The sequence below is a fragment of the Gorilla gorilla genome, chromosome X, assembly GCF_029281585.2.
Source record: "Gorilla gorilla gorilla isolate KB3781 chromosome X, NHGRI_mGorGor1-v2.1_pri, whole genome shotgun sequence".
NCBI lineage: Eukaryota > Metazoa > Chordata > Mammalia > Primates > Hominidae > Gorilla > Gorilla gorilla.
The window spans coordinates 114,305,913-114,327,976 of NC_073247.2; the positions used below are offsets into that span (position 1 = coordinate 114,305,913).

The 22,064-nt window shown below is 39.2% G+C and overlaps 1 pseudogene; it reads right to left on the minus strand.

Moving 5' to 3' along the window:
- Positions 1 to 406: 406 nt before the first annotated feature.
- LOC101153745 (forkhead box protein N3-like) lies at positions 407 to 18,944 on the minus strand (annotated as a pseudogene).
- Between the last annotated feature and the right edge of the window lie 3,120 nt (positions 18,945 to 22,064).

Consider the following 22,064-nt stretch of genomic DNA (forward strand, 5'->3'; position numbering starts at 1 on the left):
ATTCTAGATTTAAGTCCCTTACCAGATATATGGCTTGTAAATATTTTTCTGATTTTGTGGGTTGACTTTTCACTTGCTTCATAGTGTCTTTTGACTCACAAAGTTTTAAAATTAGACAAAGTCCAATTTATCATTTTTCCTTGTTTTCTTGGACTTTTCATGTCATATATAAGACTCCATGGCTAAATTCAGGATCACAAAGGTCTGTCCCTATGTTTTCTTCTAGAGTTATATAGTTTTAGCTCTTATATTTGGGTCTTTGATACATTTTGAGTTCACTTTTGCATATGTATTAGGTAAGGGTCCAACTTCATTCTTTCGTATGTGGCTATCAAGATGCTTCAACACCATCCGTTAAAAAGACTGTTTTTCCCCCACTGAATGTTCTTAGCCCCTTTGTCAAAAATCAGTCAAGACTTTCAATTTTCTGTTCAACAGATAAGGAGCTATTCTTCCCATGCTCACAATACGACAAAAGCAGAACAAGCTGAAAATCAACAACTCTTCCTAGAGCCATCAGAGAATTGAGGTCACAGTGCAAACCACTACCTGCAAAATTGGAGAGACAGATGAACACAGAGAATCAATGCTTATCAGAGTAGAAACCAAGAAATAAAAGTGAGTCATTGGATTGAGTGCCTGGGTAGGAAAACTTTGACTACAATTGATAGGTTGCTGGAAGCTCAGCGTGGACAAGCTTGAGAGCAACCAGGAGGCCCAGTCATAGGGGAGCCCCCACATGTTAATGAGTTTTCCTTTCAGGAGCCTTACCAGGATCTCAGATGGCAGATCAGACAAACATTCCCCAATGCTTTCAGCAAGAAGAAAGGAAGAGTAACCATGTTGAAATATGCCTAGTACATTCTCTTTTTCTTAATAAAAGCCTTCCCTTGTGGGAAACTATTTTACCAGAGCTTGTCTTGAATATTACCAGAGCCTAACCTACCTAGGGAAAGGGAAATACCTCACTACAGTCTCTTTTAGCCTTTAATGTAGGGTACCAAGAAAAAAACTCCATTAAGGTCCCATTTAGAATTTCTATCTCACTAATAGGTGAAGAGAGGAGACAAATAAACACGTTTGAAGATCACAGCCTTTTAACACAGAAGCCACATCAGTAGGGCTCCTGTGTTATAACAGGGAAACAATAGAAAGAACTATGTATCTCAGACCTTATTTAAGGAAAAGTATTTAGGCAAACTCAAAGACAATAAAAGATATAAAAATAGGGACACAAAAGGAAATTTTAGCATATAACACCTATCACTACAGCAAAGAGTAAACATAGCCCAACTCCTAGCCAGATAAACAGAAAAGCTCATACTAAAGGCCTATTTACCTGAGTTCTTTTTACCCATGTCTGACTTTCAACAACAATTACAAGGCATACCAAAAGACAAAAGACGCAGTTTGAAGAGAGAGAGAAAACATTGAAACAAGACTTAGATATGGCAGAGATTTTGGAATTATCAGACTGGGCATTTAAAATAATTATGGTTAATATGCTAATGGTTCTAATGGAAAAAGTGGACAGCATGGAAGATCAGAAGAGTAATGTAAGTATAGAGATGAAAACTCTAAGAAATAATTTTTTTTAATGCTAGAAATGAAAAACACCGTAACAGAAATAAAGAATGCCTTTGATTGGCTCATCAGTAGAATGGACACAGATAAGGAAAGAATCAGTGAGACTGAAGATAGGTCAATAGAAATTTCTGAAACAAAAATGAAAAAAATTAAGAAAATAAACAGAAGAAAGAACACAAGATCTGTGGGACAATTACAAAAAGTTTAACATATGCATAATGGGTGTACCAGAAGGAAAAGAAATAATAAAGGAAAATAAGAAATATTTGAAACGATAATGTCTGAGAGTTTTTCAAAATTAGCTACAAAAACCAAACCATGGATTCAAGAAGCTCAGAGATTACCAAGCAGAATAAATATTTTTTAAAATATTCACACCTAGGTATATTATACTCAAGTTGCAGAAAATTAAAGACAGAGAAAATCTTGAATGTAACCAGAGGGGGGAAAATCTATAGAAAATCAAGGATACTAATTACATAGGACTGCTCTTCAGGAACCATGCAAACAAGAAGGGAGTGGAGTGGAATACTTAAGTTGAAAGAAAACCCTCACCAACCTAGAATTCTGTATTCAAGTCAAGGCTATTAAGCTTCCAAAATGAAGGAGAAAGACTTTCTCAGATAAGCCAAAGGAAAAAAGAAAACATGAGGGAATTTGTTGCCAGTAGACCTGCCTTGCAAGAAATGTTAAAAGAACTTCTTAATAAAAGGAAAACTATATTATTCAGAAGATTGATCTGCATGAATAAAAGAACATTAGAGAATGAATAAAGGTAAAATAAAATATTTTAATTTTCTCATTTGATTTAAATGGCAACAATGTATTCAGTGATTACAATTTATGGGTAAGTGAAATGAGTGACATCAATGTTATAAGGAATGGGAGTGAGGAATTGGGAATACTCTGTTATAGGCTACTTGCACTATCCATGAAGCAGTATACTGTTTTTTGAAAGTGGACTTGGATTAGCTGTGAATGTATATTACAAACTCTAGGATTACCACTTAAAATTTAAAAAAAAATGAGTATTATTGATATGTAAAGAGAGGAGAGAAAAAGAATTTATATAAAATGCTTACGTAAAAGCAAAGAATGCAGGAAAAGACTGTAAGACCAAAAAAGAAACAAAGAATAAGGGCAAGTATAAAAAGAGTAAAACTAGGGTCGATATAAATTCAACTATTCATGTGTGATCAGCAAGAGACATGCTTTATCTAGGACAAGCATAGATTGAAAATGAGGTGGGCAGAGCAACATGGCAGAATAGAAGCCTACACCATTTGTCCCCACACTGGAACACCAACTTTAACAACTATCTACACCCAGAAAAGCATAGTCGCAAGAACCAAAAATCAGGTAAGCAATTACAGTACCTGGTTTTAACTTCATATCGATAAAAGAGGCATTGAAGAGGGCAGCAGAGATGGTTTGTTGCCTCCCTCATACCGGGCAGCAGGTGTGCAGTGCCAAGAGGGAATCTGTGCACTTTGGGTAGGAAGAGTGCAGCAATTGGGAGACTGTAAATTGAACTCAGTGCTGCCCTGTCATAGAGCAGAATAAAGCCATGCTGGTCTAAGCCAGCACACAGAATAAGCATTTGGACTAGACCCAGCCAGAGGATAATTGCCTGTCCCAGCAGCTAGAACTTGAGTTTCTTGGCAAACCTCACCACTGCAAGCTGAAGAGCTCTGGGTTCCTAGGTAAACTTGAAATGCAATCTAGGACACAAGGACTGCAATCCTTAGGAAATTCCCAGTGCTAGGCTGGGCTTAAAGCTAGTGAACTAGGGTGGCATGTGACCTAGGGAGACACCAGCTGGTATGGCTTAAGGAAGTGCTTGCACCATCCCTCCCCCAACCCCAGGTAGTACAGCTTGCAGCAATGAAAGTGAGTCCTTTCTTCTGCTTAAGGAGAGGAGAGGGAAGAGTAAAGAGGACTTTGTTTTGCATCTTGAATATCACTTCACCACAGTAGTATAGGGCACCGTGCAGAGTTGAGACCCCCATTCCAGGCCCTGGCTCCTGGACGACAATTCTAGGCACACTGGCAAAATGGGAGCCCACTGCTTTGAAGGGAAGGACCCAGCCCTGGCAGGATGCATCACTTGCTGACTAAGGAGCCCTTGGGCCGTTAATAACCAGCAGTGATACCCCCAGAGTACACTGTGGGCCTTGGGCTCTGAGACGTGCTGGCTTCAGGGATGACCCAGAACATTCCCAGCTGTGGTGGCTATGGTGAAAGACCCCTTCTGTTTGAGAAAAGGAGAGGGGAAAGTAAAGGGAACTTTGTCTTGCACCTTAGGTACCAGTTTGGCCACATTAGGGTAGAACAAGGAAGTTCTTGGGGTCACCACGTCCAGGCCTAGGCTTTTAAACAGCATTTCTGAACTTGCCCTGGGCCAGAGGGGAGCCCAGTGCTCTGAAGGGTGAGCCCAGTCCTGGCAGCATTTATTATATGCTGACAGAAGAGACCTTGGGCTTTATGTGAACATCACTAGTAGACTGGCAGAACCCCTGTGAACCAGTGGTGGCGGTGGCCACAGGGAGAGGCTCTACTGACTGTGGAAAGGGGAAGGAAGAGCAAGGAGGATTTGGTATTGTGGTGTGAGTGCCAGCTTAGCCACAGTAAAATAGAACATCATGTAAACTGCTAAGGTTTTTGACTCCTATCCCTGGATCCCAGACAGCATCTCTGGAAACACCCGGGGCATGGGGGAAGTTGCCACCCTAAAGGGAAGGGCCTTGGGAAAGACCTCAGTGCTGTGCTGGATTTAGATCTGACCCAGCACAATCCCAGTGGTGGTGGCCACAGTGGCACTTGCATCACCACAGTCCCAGGTCTAGGTAGCTCAGCACAGAGAGGGAGACTCGGTTTGGGATAAAGTAAGGAAAAAGAACAAGAGTTTCTGCCTGGTGTAATACAGAGAATTTTTCCAAATCTTACCCAAGTCTACCAACACGGTACCTCTATGAGTCTGAAATAAACATAGTATTATCTGGCTCTAGGCCCAAGTGTCTTTGAATACCTGGAAAGCCTTCCTAAGAAGGATGGGCATGAATAAGCCCAGATTGTGAAGAATACAATAAATACCTAACTCTCCAATACCCGGACACAGATGAACATCTACACGCATCAACATCATCTAGGGAAATATAGCCTCACTAAATGAACTAAATAAGGCACCAGGAACTAATCCTGGAGAATGAGAGATATATGACTTTTCAGAGAATCTAAAATACCTGTTTTGAGGAAACAAAAAAAAACTCAAGATAACATAGAGAAAGAATTCAAAATTCTATCAGGCAAATTCAACAAAGAGACTGAAATAGTTAAAAAGAATCAAGCAGAAATTCTAGAATTGAAAAATTCAATTGGCATATTGAAGAATGTCTTTTAATCGTAGAATGCAACAAGCAGAAGAAAGAGTTAGTCAGCTTGAAGACAGGCTATTTGAAAATACACAGTCAGAGGAGACAAAAGGAACAAGAATGAATTACAATGAGCTGTGCCTAAAAGATCTACAAAATAGCTTCAAAAGGGCAATTCGAAGAGTTACTGGCCTTAAATAGGAGGCAGAGAAATAGATGGGGTAGAATGTTTATTCAAAGAGATAACAACGGAGAACTTCCCAAATCTACAGAAAGATATCAACATTCAAGAACGCCAAGCAGATTTAACCGTAAGAAGACTATCTCAAGGCATTTAATAATCAAACTCCCCAAAATCAAGGATACAGAAAGGATCATAAATGCAGCAAGAGGAAAAATAATAATAATAAAAATAAATAACATACAATGGAGCTCCAATATGTCTGGCAGCAGACTTTTCAGTGGAAACCTTAAATGCCATGAGAGAGTGGCATGACATATTTAAAGTGCTGAAGGAAAATAACTTTTACCCTAGAATAGTATGTCTGGCAAAAATAGCCTACAAACATGAAGGAGAAATAAAGACCTTCCAAGACAAACAAAAGCCGAGGGAATTCATCAACACCAAACCTGTCCTACAAGAAATTCTGAGGGCATTCTTCAATCTGAAAGAAAAGGATGTTAATGAGCAAGAGGAAATTATCTGAAGGTACAAAACTCACTGGTAATAGTAAGCACACAGAATATTATAACACCGTAACTGTGGTGTGTAAATTACTCAGGTAGAAAGATTAAATGATGAACCAATCAAAAATAATAAATACAGGCTGGGCGCGGTAGTTCACGCCTGTAATCCCAGCACTTTGGGAGGCCAAGACGGGCGGATCACGAGGTCAGGAGATCGAGACCATCCTGGCTAACACAGTGAAACCCTGTCTCTACTAAAAATACAAAAAAAAAAAAAAATTAGCCAGGCGTGGTGGCGGGCGCCTGTAGTCCCAACTACTCGGGAGGCTGAGGCAGGAGAATGGCGTGAATCCAGGAGGTGGAGCTTGCAGTGATCCGAGATCGCGCCACTGTACTCCAGCCTGGGCGACAGAGTGAGACTCTGTCTCAAAAATAATAATAATAATAATAAATACAACAACTTTTCAAGATGTAGAGAGTACAATAAGACATAAAGAGAAAACAAAAAAGTTAAAAAGCCAGGGGATGAAGTTAAAGTGTACAGTTTTACTGCATGTTATTACTCATAAGAGGGAGTTGAACAGTGAGAATGCATGAACACAGGGAGGGGAACATCACACACTGGGGCCTGTCAGGGGGTCGGGGGCAAGGGGAGGGATAGCATTAGGACAAATACCTAATGCATGCGGGGCTTAAAACCTGGATGACGGGTTGATGGGTGCAGGAAACCACCATGGCACATGTATACCTATGTAACAAACCTGAGCATTCTGCACATGTATCTCAAAACTTAAAGTATAATTTAAAAAAAAAAAAACAGGCCAGGCGCGGTGGCTCATGCCTGTAATCCCAGCACTTTGGGAGGCCAAGGCGGGCAGATCACCTGAGGTCAGGAGTTGGAGATCAGCCTGGCCAATGTGGTGAAACGCCGTCTCTACTTAAAATACAAAATTAGCAGGGCATGGTGGCGGGTGCCTGTAATCCCAGCTACTCGGGAGGCTGAAGCAGGAGAATCACTTGAACCCAGGAGGCAGAGGTTGCAGTGAGCCAAGATTGCACCATTGCACTCTAGCCTAGGTGACAAGAGGGAAACTCCATCTCCAAACAAAACAAAACAAAGCAAAACAAAAAACAACTGCAAAAAAAAAATAAAGTGTAGAGTTGTTGTTAGTTTTCTTTTTACATGTTTGTTTGTTTATGCAATCAGTGTTATCAGCAGTTTAAAATAGTGGGTAGTATGATTGAATTTGCAAGCCTCATGGTAAGTTCAAGTTGAAAAACATAAAACGTACACCAAAAATGGAAAAAATTAAAGCATACCATCAGAGAAAAACACCTTCACTAAAAGGAAAATGGGAACAAAGGAAAGAAGGAAGACAAGACTGTAAAACAACCAGAAAACAAATAACAAAATGGAAGGAGTAAGTCCCTACTTATCAATAATAACATTAAATGTAAATGGACTAAACTCACCAATCAAAAGACATAGAGTGGCTGAATGGATGAAAAAAAAAGTAGAACTATTACATGCTTCGCCTATAAAAACACACATAGACTAGAAATAAAGGGATGGAAAAAGATATTCCATGCCAATGGAAACCAAAAAAAGAGCAGGAGTAAGCTATACCTGTATCAGACAAAATACATTTCTAGACAAACACTGTAAGGAGAGGCAAACAAAGTCATTATATAATGATGGAATCAATTTAGCAAGAGGATATAATTGCAGATATACAGGCACCCAACAATGGAGCACTCAGAAATATAAAGCAAATACTATTAAAGCTAAAGACAGAGATAGGCCCCAGTAAAATAATAGCTGGAGACCTCAACACCCCACTTTCAGCATTGGACAGATCTTCCAGACATAAAATCAACAAAGAAACAACTGACTTAATCTGCAGTATAGAACAAATGAACCCAATATATATTTACATAACATTTCATCAAACAGCTGCAGAATACACATTCTTCTACTTAGCACATGGATCATTCTCAAGAATAGACCATGTGTTAGGTCACAAAATAAGTCTTAACACATTCAAAAAATGGAAATAATGTCAAGCATCTTCTTTAACCACCATAGAATAAGACTAGAAATCAATAACAAGATGAATTTTGGAAATGATACAAACATATGGAAATTAGGCAATATGTTCCAGAATGACCAGTGGATCAATAAAAAAATTAAGAAGGAAATTGAAAAATTTCTTGAAACAAATGATAATGGAAACACAACATACTAAAACCTACGGGATACAGCAAAAGCAGTACTAAGAGGGGAATGGATAGCTATAAATGCCTACATCAAAAAAGAAGAAAACCTTCAAATAAATACCTAATGATGCACTTAAAGAACTAGAAAAACAAGAGCAAACCAAATACAAAATTAGGAGAAGAAAATAAATATAAGGATTAGAACAGAAATAAATGAATTTGAAATGACAAAAAATGAAAAAAGATCAATGAAACAAAAAGGTGGTTTTTTGAAAACTTAAAATTGACAAACCTTTAGCCAGACTCATGAAGAAACAAAGGGAGAAGACCCAAATAAATAAAATTGGAGGTGAAAAGGGAGTCATTACAACCAACATCACAGAAATTCAAAGAATCATTAGTGGCTACTATGAACAACTATATGCCAATAAATTTGAAAATCTAAAGGAGATGGATAACTTCCTTGACATGCAGTATAGTAAGATTGAACCATGAGCAAATCCAAAACCTGAACATATCAATAACAAGTAACAGGATTGAACCCGTAATGAAAAGATTCCTAGCAAAGTAAAGCCCATGACCCAATGGCTTCACTGCTGAATTCTACCAAACATTTAAAGAAGAACTAATACCAATCTTACTCAAAATGTTCCAAAAAATAGAGGCAGAGGGAATAATTTCAAGCTCATTCTATTAAGCCAGTGTTACCCTGATACCAAAACCAGACAAAGACACATTAGAAAAAGAAAACTACAGGCCAATAGCTCTGATGAATGTTGATGCAAAAATCTTCAACAAAATACTAGCAAACAGAATTGAACTATACTTCAAAAAGATCTTCTATCATGACCCAGTGGGATTTATCCCAGGGATGCAAAAATGGTTCCAAAAATGTAAATAAATCAGTGTGATACCTTATATCAACAGAAAAAAGGACAAAAACATGTAATCATTACAATGGGTGCTGAAAAAGCATTTAGTAAAGTTCAACATCCCTTCTTGATTAAAAAAAACTCTCAAAAAACTACGGATAGAAGGAACATATCTTAACATAATAAAAGCCATATACAACAGACTCACAGCTAGTATCATACTGAATGGGGAAAAACTGAAAGCCTTTCCCCTAAGATCTAGACATGACAAGGATGTCCGATGTCAACACTGTTATTCGACATAGCACTGTGAGTCCTAGCTAGAGAAATCAGACATGACAAAGATATAAAGGCATCCAAATTGGAAAGGAAGAAGTCAAATTATCCTTATTTATAGATGGTATGATCTGTATTTGTAAAACCTGAAAGACTCCACAAGAAAACTATTAGAACTGATCAACAAATTCAGTAAAGTTGCAGGATACAAAATCAACACGATAAAATCAGTAGCATGTGAGCAATTTGAAAAAGAAATTTAAAAAGTAATCCCATTTATCATAAGCACACATAAAATTAAATACCTAAGAATTAACCAAAGAAGTAAAAGATCACTATGCTGAAAACTCAGTTTTTATCTGCAAATGTCTTTATTTCACCTTCATATTTGAAGGATATTTTTGCCAGATATACTATTCTAGGGTAAAAATTATTATCCTTTTGAATAAACTTTCTATCCCAATCTCTTTCTTTACCTCCTTTTTAAAGCTAACATCTCCTTCTCTACCTACTCTTTAAGCCCAATAACTCTTAGATTTGCCCTTTTCATGCTATTTTCTAGATCCTGTAGGCATGCTTCATTGTTTTGTATTTCTTTTCTTTTGTCACTTGTGACTATGTATTTTGAAATAGACTGTCTTCAGGCTCACTAATTCTTGTGATCAATTCTGCTATTAATGCATTCTTCAGTATGCAGCTCCAAAATTTCTGCCTGATTCTTTTTAATTATTTCAATGTATTTGTTAAATTTATCTGATAGAATCTTGAATTCCTTCTCTGTGGCATCCTGAATTTCATTAAGTTTCCTCAAAACAGCTATTTCAACTTCTCTGTCTGAAAGGTCACACATCTCTGTTTTTCCAAGATTGGTCCCTGGTGCCTTATTTAGTTTGGTGAGGTTATGTTTCCCTGGCTGCTCTTGATGCTTGTTGATGTTGGTTGGTTTTGGGGCATTGAAAAGTTAGGTATTTATTGTACTCTTCACAATCTGGGGAAGGCTTTCCAGGTATTTTAAGGAACTTGGGCCCCAAGCTGTATAACACTGTGGTTCTTGCAGACTCGTAGAAGTAACACCTGTTTGTCTTGGTTAAGATTCGGAAGAATTCTCTGGATTACAAGGCAGATACTCTTGTTCTCTTCCCTTACATTCTCCCAAACAATCAATCTCTCTCTCTCTCTCTTCCTCCCCCTATCAAATGGCCTGGAGCTGGGGGCGGGGTGACACAAGCACCCCTGTGGCCATCACCACTGGAACAGCCCTGAGTCAGACCTGAAGCTAGCACAGCACTGGGTCTCTCCCAAGGCAAGCTGTACCAACTACCTGGCTACCACCTGTGTTTGCTCAAGGCTCTAGAGCTCTACAATCAGCAGATGGCAAAGCCAGCCAGGACTGTGTCCTACCCTTCAGGGTGATGAGTTCCCCAAGGCCCCATGTGGATCCAGAGATGCTGTGTGATTATGGATTTTTGTGAAGGTGCTTTTTTGTGTGCAGATAGTTGTAAAATTTGGCATTCCTGCAAGGGGAATGATCAGTGGAGCCTTCTATTCTGCCATCTTGCTCCATCCTCCAATTTCTTTTTGTTTTCTGGGATTTTGTTTTTTTGTTTTGTTTTGTTTTTTGTTTTTACTTAGCATGTATAACCTTAAATATTTAATATAATATACTTATTTTGTTGACTATGTATTACCTGTCTCTCAACTACTCCCCACCCCCATCCCAGAATGTACACGCTCAGTGATGTTTCCCAAGAATCTAGAACAGTATTTGGCACCAAGTGTGCTCAATTCTTAGTGGAAAGCATTAAGAATAAATTAAAAAGATAAAAAGTAAGGATAACACAAAACTCTATTACTGAGGTTCAAATATATAGAAGCTTAAAAAACACATACAAATATATATTTAGTAAAACAAATTTTAAGAAAAACAGAAAAACAAGAGTAGCAAGTCCTTAACAAAGTTTTGAGTTGACTCTGGCTTCCTATAGATATTTCTAGTCAATTTTATTAAGTCCATTTTATTTTTATATGTCTACTGAGATTTGTCTATTACATTGTGAAAATAGTAAAAGCAAACTAGAAGGATAGAAAAAAAATATGAGGAGTTAAGCTGACCTAACATAAATAAATTTGATAGCTATATAATTAGAGAAATTAACAAGGAAATGACACTATAGTCTCATATATGGTGTGAAGTAAGTCCAATACTATACTTAAAAAGACTGGAAAGATAATAACATTTCAAAGAATCTGTAAAAGTCTGAAGCACATATTATATTACTAAGTGGTGAGTGAAGACTCCCCATTTTATTCTTGTAAGTGGCTGTATCAGTCAGGATTCTCCAGAGAAATAGAACCAGTATATATTTTCAAAGAATATATATTTTCAAAGTATTTTTAATTTAAATTTATTTGAAAGAATTGGCTTATGCAATTGTAGGGGCTGGCAAGTTTGAAGTTCATAGAGCAGGCCAGCAGGCTCATACAGGAGCTGATACAGTCTTGCATCAGAATCTTTCTTTATCTGGGAAACCTCAGTTTTTGCTCGTGAAGCCTTTCAGCTGGCTAGATGAAGCCCACTCATGTTATTGAAAGTAATATCCTTTACTTAAAGCCAACTGATTGCAACTGCTAACCACATCTACAAGAAAACCTACACAGCAATGCCTGGATTGCTGTTTGATTAAATAACTGAGTATTATAGCCTAGCCAAGTTGACACATCACAGTGACTAAAATGCTTTCATCAAGAACTTTCTCTGAAGCATCATGTCAATTTTGGGGGAAACTTCCACTCAGATCTGCCCCAGTGATTTTCAATGTACATATTGCCATATACTACCCTTTCAATTCTATAAATATTCATTGAATATCTACCATGTGGTAGCCACTACAGGAATGTCTGTCCCCGAGGAGCTCCAGAAATTGGTTTTGTGTGTAGTAACTTTATTTTATATATCAGTAACACTTATTACTTTCAAGCAAATAAGTCAGCTTTCAAAGGATGCATCTGAGTAAGCTACTGACAAAGTTTTACCAACAAGATTTGATAAGTTATTTGTCTATCATATCATTTAGTGTCCAGCATTAAGAGTCACTTTGTAGTCTCAAAAGTTTCCTCTACTGTGTTGATTGAAAATTTAAAGACAACTTCATCATAATGAGGACACACCATCTTCTTTATATTCTGGCCTCTTGTATGATTTATATTCCTTATCTTTAAGTCCATTCTGTTCTGTCTACACCTACCTTTCTTATTTTTAATACACTTTTACTACACTAGTTAATCTTTGCTAAAAATCATAAAGTGGGATCAAAATAAGGAATTTGTGTCACATAAAAGCTAGAATGTAATAGGGATGGTATGAACTCATTATGTTGACCAATTGTAATGGCATTTTCTTTTCGGCTTATGTTACTGAAGTTGCATTGTAAGAAACAACTAGAATTCTTAGAGTATTACAATTGTTGAAGTGAGAATATAAACTTTGTGACTACTCTCTTCCTGCATAATTTCTGTGCTGGCAGTCAGATATTTTTGATCCTGCAACTGTGGTCCAAACTTAGGTTTAGGGTCATTGTCAGGCCACCTTTATTGCTAGTCCTCTCCAATCCTTGACCAAGTTAATTGAGCTTTTTGTCTTCCAAGTCTCGGAAATTGGCCACAGTCTTACTTCCCCATGTTTTCTCCATTCTGTTGTGCTGCTTAGGATTAAATTCCTTCATGACCAAGTTTCCTCCAGCTTCTTGCCAGTCATCTCACATCTGGTCTCATGTCTGAGCTACAGTCCCCTGGTGTTAGATCTCCCTTTATCTGACAGCTGACTTTCCTGGATCTTTATCTCCTACCTGAAGCCAGAGCCACAGAAAGTCTCCTCCCTGGAGGTGGGTTCTGTCTACTGAACAGAATCCATTCTTCGCTCTTCACAAACTGACTCTGTGCTACCTTTAACTTTTCTTCAGAGATTGTGGCAAAGAAGCTTCCCTGATTGCCGACTACATCCATCCCTTTGTCATGCCCTAACTATAAATCAGCACTGTTTCTATAACTGCAAGTAAAACGCAGAGATAACTTTGAAAAATATATATTTCTGTATTGGTTTCTTTAAATTTGGCATATTATTTTATGAAAGAAATGCATGTGCCTATCAAATATAGTAAGCAGTGAACATCTCATCTTCTCCCTCCTCTGATCTCACTCCTTGGAGAAACTACATTTAACAGTCTGTCTATCAGCAGTGGTATTCAACCCCCACTGCATCTTAGGATCACCTGAGGAGTTTTACAAAATGCTGATATCTGTTCTCCACTCAGTGATCTGTTGCCAAATGTTTATCAACCAGAGCTGCAGGTTGGGAGGCTGAGTTGTAGTATGTGCTGATTTCCACGGCATAAATACTGTTTCCATGACAAATTTCAACATACCAATGTGAGATAGTTAAGTCAATCAGTGCAGAATTCCTGAAGATTTTATGATCATGCCTCATGATCCCGTATAAGTTGGCTTCAGCAGACTACCGCCTCCACCCTCATCCCGTTCCATAATAATTAAATCAGAATATCTGAGGACCTGCCCAAGGTAAGTTTGTCTCACACAGAGCCCTTGTAAAGTAGTGTTTGGCCCCTGGGTTTGTAACCTGTCTCTGTCATTTAATAGTGGTATAATGTTGGGAAACTTACTGTGCCTCAATTTTCTTCATTTGTAACATGGGAATATTAATCATGTCTACTTTATAGGATAATTCTGAGGATTAAAAGAATTCATGTAAGACACTTAGAAGAGTTCCTGGCGTATTAGGAATTTTTACTCTCTCTTAACTCAGTTTCTTCATATCAACTAGACCTCTTTGAGAAGACTGTCCAAACTTGACTCTGGCTACAATTTTTAGTGTTAATTTTTGTGTGTGTTAAGTTATTCAAAGCAACTCAGGAGTTCTGTGCTGGAAAAAATTAAAGATGACTTAGATTGAGAATTTAGACTGAGTACAAATAAGAATTTTAATTAAAACCACAACTCAAATTCATAGAATGGTATATTTCATTCCCTACACCATGCTAGGGTAAAGAGGGTTAGTGAACATTTGATTAGGGAGAACATTTCCTTTTCACCAATATTGTGACCCTAGGTAAAAGATGCTAAAAACATACTCCTCTGAAGATGCTTCACTCCATGAATTAAATACAGGTTTGGTCATAAATAATTACCCTGAAATGAATTTCTGAAGGACAGATAAAGCATTCAGATTCACCGTTCATATAATCAAAAAGCTTGATCTTTTAAAATAAAACCTCTAAAATAATAAATAAAAAATTTTTAAAAACTCTATTCACTTTTAATAAACAAATTTTAGAACCTTAAATCACCTTAGAGATCATTCTCTACTGAATTAAAAGTGAAGGACTTGCTGCTAATTAGATCTGATGTATAAGCAAGTTCGGAACAATCCCATGGCATTTTCTCAAATATTCTTAGGCTCTCAGTTATTCTCTCCATCAACTGAGCTTTGATTTTTTTTTAATGCTCAAAGTTCCTGCTAACCACACTTTACCAGGACCCTTGGAACAATGGGAGACTTAGTAAACAAGAAAATAAAGGAAAAATAATTGAAGGTTATTTCTAAATAACATAATTGGACAAGCTTGGAAATGCCCTCCTGCAGCAACAGAGCTTACAAGATAATATGTAGGATTCAACTCCAGAGCAAGTTGGTCTAACTTATAATGATCTAGTTTGTATAAATAATGCACATTCCCACAGCTCTTCTAGACTAAACACTGTTTATAGTGGAAAGAGTAGGATAAAATTACTGTGTAGGCTAGCTTACAGAGTAGCAATTATGCTCTCAGACTTGGATATTTTATTCTGTGGTTTTCTTTAAAAGTGTTTTTAAATTAGTATATGATGTGAAGTATCAGGGAGTAGAGGGAGGTGAACCAGCATTTTTTTTTCCATATATGTCTGTGTCTATTTCTGGACTTTCTATTCTGTTTCTTTTATTTATCTTTGCCAAATCCAAAATGCCTTGATTACTACAGCTTTTAATAAGTCTTAGGTAACATTTTTCCTCCAATTTTCTTCTTTATTTGATAAATTTGTTTTGGTGAATCTAGGTGCTTTGTGTTTCCACCTCAATTTTTAAAAATTTTTTATTATACTCTAAGTTCTGGGATATATGTGCAGAATGTGCAGGTTACATAGGTATACACATGCCATGATGGTTTGCTACACCCATCAACCCGTCATCTACCTTAGGTATTTCTCCTAATGCTATCCATCCCCTAGCCCCCCACCCCCGATAGACCCCAGTGTGCGATGTTCCCCTCTGTGTGTCCATGTGTTCTCATTGTTCAACTCCTGCTTATGAGTGAGAACATGCGGTGTTTGGTTTTCTGTTCTTGTGTTAGTTTGCTGATGGTTTCCAGCTTCACCCATGTCCCTGCAAAGGACATGAACTCATTCTTTTTTATGGCTGCATAGTATTCCATGGTGTATATGTGCCACCGTTTCTTTATCCAGTCTATCATTGATGGGCATTTGGGTTGGTTCCAAGTCTTTGCTATTGTGAACAGTGCTGCAGTAAACATACATGTGCATGTGTCTTTATAGTAAAATGATTTATAATCCTTTGGGTATATACCCAGTAATGGGATTGCTGGGTCAAATGGTATTTCTGGTTCTAGATCCTTGAGGAATCGCCACACTGTCTTCCAGAGTGGTTGAACTAATTTACACTCCCACCAACAGTGTAAAAGCATTCCTATTTCTCCACATCCTCTCCAGCATCTGTTGTTTCCTGACTTCTTAATGATTGCCATTCTAACTGGCATGAGATGGTATCTCATTGTGGTTTTGATTTGCATTTCTCTAATGATCAGTGATGATGAGCTTTTTTCATATGTTTGTTGGCCGCATAAATGTCTTCTTTTGAGAAGTGTCTGTTCATATCCTTCACCCACTTTTTGATGGGGTTGTTTTTTTTCTTGTAAATTTGTTTAAGTCTTTTGTAGATTCTGAATATTAGCCCTTTGTCAGATGGATAGATTGCAAAAATTTTCTCCCATTCTTTAGGTTGCCTGTTCACTCTAATGATAGTTTCTTTTGCTGTGCAGAAGCTCTTTAGTTTAATTAAATCCTATTTGTCAATTTTGGCTTTTGTTGCCATTGCTTTTGAGAACCAGCATTTTTTAAAGTTGTTATTTCACACAGAGTACTATGGGTAGCAGTTTCCATAGGCTGTCTTATGAAGTTTCATGACAACTACAGAAGTTAGGTTTTTTTGTTTGCTTTTTATTTTTGATGCAACTCAGTAATTTTTATTGCAACTGGAAGATAATACATTGCAGAAACTTATGGTAGGTCTGGGGAAAAGTGTTATTTACAAAAAATGATGAAATAGTTTGTCTTTGGCAATATGATTACATACAAAGAATGCAAAATGCAGGTATGCATGCCTTGCAAGCAACACCATCAAGTCCCTAGAGTTTGGCTGATTGTGCCTGCCTCCATATTGTTTCTTTAGGTTCACACGAACATAACTGAACATCACATTCTTTCTCCTTTATGGTTCTCCCTTTCTATTCATGATATTGGCATGAGTATCAGAAAAAAATGGCTTTTGAAAAATTATTACTCTCATAAATTAATTTGGCCATGTAGGTCTATTGACCAGCCAAGGTCAGATAACCCTAAGCATCAATGGTAAGCCTCTTGGTCTTCTGATTGCTTTTATCACTTTTTTTTCTGTAAAACAAAACAAAACTCAGAAATGTTACAGAATCAGAGTATTAAAAAATGTACAAGTGTATATGCTTCCCAGACACACATGGATACATTTTTCCTCCACATTTTCATGATGGCAGTATTAAGTAGTGAGTGTGAATGACACAGCATGAAACTGGTTACTGAATCAGCTATGAGCTCAGATGGCCTCAACATACATACTCAAGAAATGTTGCATGTTTAAATAACTGAGAGTGTGCTAAATCTCATCTAATAAAAGGAGGAGAGGGGCTGGGGAACTCAGAACACAGTCATGTAAACCTAAGGGTTGGGCCTGAACGATGATTACTTTGCACACGTGCCTTCTAGGTGCTGAATGTGTGTTCCAGTAGCATTGACATTGACCTTGCGGATTCAGCCACAGGTTTCTGACAAGCTTGAGGAAGCAATGGTAATTTTAGCTTTTTCGGTTTTGTCTTCAGATAATGAAAAGCTTTTGTAAAACAGCTGAGTGTCAATATGAGTTATATGGCTTCAATCTCCTTTAAAAATAAAATTCTTAAGGGTCCAAAACAAAGAAGAGGGGGCAAATTTTAAAAAAAAAAGGAAAAAAAAAAGAAAACCAAACCAAAAACAAAACAAGAAAAAAGAAAAAAAATGCTGATATTGCCACAAATCATTAGAAATCTCCTGACATGCTGAAACCAAATGGCCTTAAGTTCAAAACAAATCAGTGACTTGTTTTTAATTTTTTTTGTGATTTCGTTTTGCTCTTCCTGCCCCTTTGCCGTCCGATTGGTGATGTTATTCAAACAGGATCGGATCTCTCCTAAGTGCAGGAGCGACCCCGCCGCTTCTTTAATCTCCTCTTCTTCGCCCTGGTGGGGGGCGGTGCAGGGGCGGTGCTTTACAGTGCGTCTCTTTTTGAGGGGCAGTGTGTCGCTGCGGACCTTCCTGGCCTTAGCAAAGTCCTGGCGTTTCTTGTGCTTGGATGCGTACGCGCTGTCCCCCAGAGCATCCCTGGGCTCCTTCTGGCTGTGTTTCCTGTCGTCCTCTTCCCTGTCGCTGTGGCTCTCGTGGCTCCGGAAGCTCCCCTCGCTGCCCTCATTGCCCTCCTGGCTCTCCTTGCTGGCAAACTTGTAGTGGTCGTCGGCCAAGGAGGAGGAGGGGATGGAGTCGCTGGTGGGCAAGGTGCTCCGGGCGTTGGAGGATTTGGCATTGGTGCAGTTGTGATCCTCCTTAGGGTCTCCGCTAACCACCAGGGAGCCACACGATGGCTCGCTCTCAGTCCGCATCCGGCAGCTGGTGATGCCGTACATCATGGCAGCCGTCATCTCAATGGGACTGATCGGCAGCTGCCGCACACCAGGAAACAGTCCTCTCAGCTCAGGACCCGCGCTCCGTTTTGTATCACTCCTGGAGGAAAACCTGCTTGTATTTCAGGACCCTGGTAGCATCAATGTCAGGATCTTGGAGAAGGGCTCCATTTCTCTTGAAGAAGGTACTGCCCGGCCAGACGGGTAGACCTGATGTGCTTTGATATGCCTGAGGACAGGTGGGAGGTGTATTGAACACGTGTGGGTGTGGGTGTGGGTGATAAGGTGTCTTTTTCAAAGCCTGAGTTAGATTTTGTCTATACTCTGGGTCCATGCACCACAACGACCCTTTCCCAATACTCTGACTCCTCTCTTCGTCCACTTTCTTAAAATCCTTATTCAACGACAAATTGTGTCTCACTGAGTATTTCCACCCAGTAGGTGCATTTGCAAAATATGGAAAATGTTTCAAGATCCAGTTGTAAATATCTTTCACAGGCAGGCGCTTGGTTGGAGAGTCCTCGATGGCCATAAATATGAGGCAGCTAAAGGAGTAAGGGGGGATTGCAGTTGGGGTTCTGCCTGGCATCGTAGGGCATATCAGAGTGGGTGGGGACGGGGGCTGTCATCGTCCAGGCCCTGGACCGGGCTGACACTCTTGAGGATCGACTCCCCAAAGCTCTTCAGCAAGTTCTTGCTCTCATGCAGCCAGCTCAGGTTGGGCAGCTCTTCATCTTCCATGGTCCCCTCTTTCAATAGGATGTCAGGCAGAGAAAAGTCGAGGTCATCGTCTTCCTAAAGGGCTTGGAGAAACCGCTGCCCCAGTAACACTGACTCAGTCCACTGGAGACACTAACTCCTGAGCTTTCTGGCATCTTACTGGGAGGCATGACGGGACCCATATACATGAAGGCTCCTGAGTCAGAATGGGTCCAGGAAACCGAGGTCCGCATTGCTTCCGTCACAGAAAGGACAGAAGGGCCTCCATAATCACGAGAATGCTGGTCTTCTAGGGGCTTCTATCACCTGGCCCCACGTTGCTTCTCACGGCCGCATTCCGGGGATGCGGCGACGCTGGACTCACGTGTGGCCCAGCCGCTGGGTCGCGCAGTCTCCCAGCCGAGCTGCTGCCGGAACCCCGGCTCCTGTGCCCGGCGCCCGCCCGGCACCCGCCCGGGCCAGAAGTTAGGTTTCTAATTCACTAAAGTTTTAGGATTAATAGTTCGTGAAACTGTTTTACACATTTCAGGGTGACTCCAAAATTCTTCATCAATATTAGACTCATGCTGCTTATGAAAATGCAAAAGAAATGCAGTTTTTCTACAAGATCATTATAAGCTTATGTATTTGCCTTATACATACTTTTGTAATTTCCACTGAGAGTAGAAATCATCAAATCTTACTCATCTTTGCATCTCTCACTAAGCATTATAGCCTAACACAGAGAGGTGCCCATTAAATGTCTGTTAACAAAACAACAGACATCAAAGGAAAGCTTTAGATCTGGAATAACTAAAAATATTCTGACATTATTTGGTATATGTTAAATAGCTCATAATAAATTTTATTATAATTTAAATAGTGCATAATAACATTTTAAAAATCCATGCAACAAGAATCTCTCATATGATGAATTCCTAGAAATGATGCTGCAAGTTCAGAGGTCTGTAAATTGTGTAAAATGTAAGTGGTGAATATTTTTCAAACAAATGTATATTGTGAAATTCAAATATTATAAACTATTTAATTTACAAAACAAAATACAAAGAAGAAAGCAATCATGATTAATTACTTCCTTAACTCAGCAATGGCAGCAATATTCTTAATCTTCATTACTACACACAAACACACACATGTAGTAATGTGTGTTGCTCATCCTATGTACCAGTGGAATACAGGATAAGGGATGTGGCCTACTTAAGGTGCTGTAAAGAGAAATGGGTCTGTTTCTTACTCTAGCGCTCTATCCAACAGATTAACACCTATTTATTCTTCTGAACACCTTTCCTAATTAGCCTCCAGAGAAATCAGTAGACATTATTTTTGTTGACATTCCCAATCTTCTTAAAACAATTAAAGAATGGGGGCAAGGAAATGAGCACATCAATGACATGCAAAAAAAAGGAGAGAGTTCTGTTGTTGAGGTCCTAGATAGTAATGATCACTCTGTTATTATCTAACTCTTCTTCCCCAGAAGCTATTGTCTTTGAATTTGCACAACAACAAAGTTTGCTGGCTGGATGACCTGTCTAACATTATAAAGAAGGCCCCCAAAGTCAAGATCCTGAACCTCTCCAAAAATGAGGTGACAAGAAAGGGCCAGATCAAATTTGGGTTGAGGGTAAATTATAGTGCACATCAGGATGATAACAAGAAATAGGATCCCCAGCAGACACAGGCCAGCTCCTGGAAATGCCCTCACTGGCCAGACCACCCACTGCTGCTCTTCTTTTTCTCCTAGGAGCAGCTTGTGCAAGTACTTCAAGGATAGCAGAAATATAAAAACTCTCAAGTTTGTGATGGGGAAGACTGGGCAAGGTAAGGGGGTGTGATGGGAGCAATCACAGGAGCCAAGGGCCAGAGTGTGGCAGCACCCCGCCCCCCGGAAAAAAACCTTGCTTCTCCTCTCCTCTACAGACCTGCGGGGGCAGCTGCTGAAGCACACAAAACATGACATTGTGGACTCCCTCAGTGTGTTGTCCAAAACTCAGCATGACCTCAGCTCCTTCCTGGTGGACATGTGTTACCAGAAGGCAAGCACCTGCTTACTCCCTTGGACAGGCCCAGAGAGCCAGAGGTGGGTAGGAGGTTAAGGGGGATCCTGAGCACTGGAGATCTTCCCTTTCAGAAATGGATGCTCTACTTTTCTGTCTACGGTGTGTTGAAAGAAGGTGAGTGTCTGTAGTCCCCTCCCCAAATCCCCCACTGCTCCTTCCCCCTGGCTGGGCTCCCTCTCGGAACTCTCCCAGCTTCCCTGACCCTTATTGTTCCCTTCCTATTCACCCTGTGTTCTTCCGTTCCCACTCTACTCCCAAAGAATTACCTGTCTTATTGCTAAATCATAAATTTAATAAAAGTTTAGAAATACTTTCTATATTGCCAAAAGAAAAAAATATTAAAATCGGAAAAGCTGGAAGAACATATTTGCAACAATATTGCAGACTTTGTGTTAATATCCCTGTGCTAAAGGACTTTTGCTTACCAGGAGAAACTGTAACAAATATCAACAGTTAATTTCCCTGAAAAGCAAAATGATTCTATAATAAACATCTGCATCCAAACCACATTTGGTAAAGAAATGAGAATTAAAAGATGTCACAATATGTGAAAAAATCAGTTTGCAGAAAATTATGTGACTTCAAATTCTTAAAAGAATATATATGTATAGTATATATATATGTATGTTTGTTACTTACAAATATTTTAAGGTAAGTAAACATCTGCCTTGCATGTCTAGAAAGTGTGCGCCAGATTGGTAAACAGATTACAGTGACTCTCTTTAGGTCATCATGAGGTTATCATATTGATAGAAAGTGCAGAATGACTTTATTTTCAAAATATACATCCTATAGTGTTGAATATTTTATAATTAGGCAAACTTCAGGGACAGCAAGGAGCTGGTGATTCTGCAAATAAGTTTTCTCCTCTTCCATAAAGGAATACAATGTAATGCATTGGACAAAGACTGAATAGCTGAGCTCTCTGTTTGTAACAAGTACCTGGGTCTGAGGCCCTGATTGTAGCTAACCAATTCTGCAAGAGTATTTCGCTTGGAAACAGCTCCCTGGGGGTTAGGCTGGTAGCGAACTTAGGGGGCAGTAAGAAAAGTAAATTCAGTCTCCTCTAGCCCCCAGAGGTCTCCTCTCTATGCGTTTGAAGAAGGGACTTCCTGTAAGGACTCCATCTTGTCCACTAACAAAGTTGCTTGGGACTTGCTCTCACCTTCCTCAGCTGCCCTCCCCAAACTTCTGCAAACCCCGAGCTCTAGACCACACAGATTCCCCTTAAGAGAGCCCTGTGTG